The sequence below is a fragment of the Octopus bimaculoides genome, chromosome 24, assembly GCF_001194135.2.
Source record: "Octopus bimaculoides isolate UCB-OBI-ISO-001 chromosome 24, ASM119413v2, whole genome shotgun sequence".
NCBI lineage: Eukaryota > Metazoa > Mollusca > Cephalopoda > Octopoda > Octopodidae > Octopus > Octopus bimaculoides.
The window spans coordinates 14610656-14612303 of record NC_069004.1 but is presented as its reverse complement, the minus strand read 5'-3'; the positions used below and the strand labels follow the sequence as shown (position 1 = coordinate 14612303).

The 1648-nt window shown below is 34.3% G+C and overlaps 1 protein-coding gene across 3 annotated transcripts in view; it reads right to left on the bottom strand.

Annotated features, from left to right (window-relative positions):
• LOC106870177 (oxygen-dependent coproporphyrinogen-III oxidase) overlaps positions 1-970 on the bottom strand; it is a 360259-nt gene extending 359289 nt beyond the window's left edge. For 2 of the 3 annotated variants that reach the window (XM_052976448.1, XM_052976449.1), the window contains exon 1: positions 801-963. The gene's annotated coding sequence lies outside the window, so the exon portion shown is untranslated. Of the gene's footprint in view, positions 1-800 lie in introns of all 3 variants that reach the window. The other variant, XM_052976450.1, reaches the window with a different exon arrangement.
• Positions 971-1648: the final 678 nt, after the last annotated feature.

The following is a 1648-nucleotide window of genomic DNA, read 5'->3' as shown; positions in this document are numbered from 1 at the left end:
ATGATTTTTAAATAATTTTTTTTTTTAAGAATAAATGTAAGAAGTAAAACAACTAAAAGCTTTATTTTATGAGAGTTCGGCCTGTATTTTTTTTTCGTAAATAATGCTTTAACTTTCAAAAAACGATTTGTAAACATGAAATTTTCCTTCGTGTTTTGATATTCTTGTGAGTATTAAAACAAGACAAAAAGTATAAAACCAAAATAGGGAAGTACGTTATCCTATTTTTTAAAAATTTCCTCCATTCTAAAGTGCTTGGCTGAATTCTGCTTTAAGCACGCTATCCGCCAAGTGCTTATATTAATTGGTTTCGAATTATTGGCGCAAGACCCGCAATTTTAGGAGAGGGTATAAATTAATTACATTGACCTTAGTATTTCACTGGTACTTATTTTATCGACCCAGAAACGATAAAAGGCAAAGCCGGCCTAGGCAGAATTTGAACTAAGAAAGCAAACTACATATATCAATTAACATGATGTTACCGAAGGGCAATCTCCCTCTCTCCATGCTTTCAACACATTACTAAATTTTGTTTACTAAAACATACATACATACATATATATATATATATATATATATATATATATATATATATATATATATATATATATATATATATATATACACACACAAATACTCATACAAACATGTATACATACACGCACACAACACTTGCATACATGCAATTACACTCAACCAGACATGCACGTGTGCAGGCCACCTGCACACCTACGAAAGTCGAAGTAATCGATAGCAAACATTTGAAATGAAACCCATCGAAATATTTATGTACTTACGTATATTGAAGCGTTATAAGTCGTCTGGTTACTTTCAACAACAGTGGCAAGTGAATTAATTTAAAAGAAAATAAATATGAAGGAAAATGCGATAATAATAATAAACGTAATAATAATTGGCGAAGAAAAGTTGTTGTGAGACGGAATAAGGCGGTGTTGAGAGTGCAACATGTCCCTGTTTATAACAGACCAGCAGCGGAACTCGTCTGCTAAATAAGGTTTTCTTCACAACAAATAGTGATTTTGTCGTTTATTTGTTGTTTCAGTTTATTTCTATATTTCTGAAGGCATTTTTGTGCAAATACATATTTTAAAGAGTCAATAAATCAGTGAGAATATTTTATTAGACGCACGTTCATTAAAAATACTTCCATGCGGAAGTAATGCGCTGTAGTACTACACATGTGTGTGTCTTAGTCTTAGTTGGCTTGTACGTTGGTCAGCAAGACATATGCAATAACCCCAGTTATGGGCGTAGTCGCTTGCATCTTGCCAGGTTGATGCTAAGTTGCTCCAGGCCTTAAAATGTGATGCACAAGATCTTCTTGGATCTTCTCTCTCTTTCTTTGCCCCTCTGTCGGTACCCATTGTATAACTATCTTGGGATCTATTTCAAAACGGGGGCACCAGTTTTCATTTATGTTTTATGTAGTGTTTTTGGTACCGCATTAAGAAAATACTGGTGACCCCGTTTTGAAATAGATCCCTGTCTTGAGGGTTCATCCTTCTCTCAGTCTAAAAATGTGTGTGCGTATGCGTGTGCATATATATCACTTGATAACGGCCTGAAACCTCACTTTTATGCGGAGACGGTGGGAAAAGGGAGATTGCGTAAGGGACATACTTTT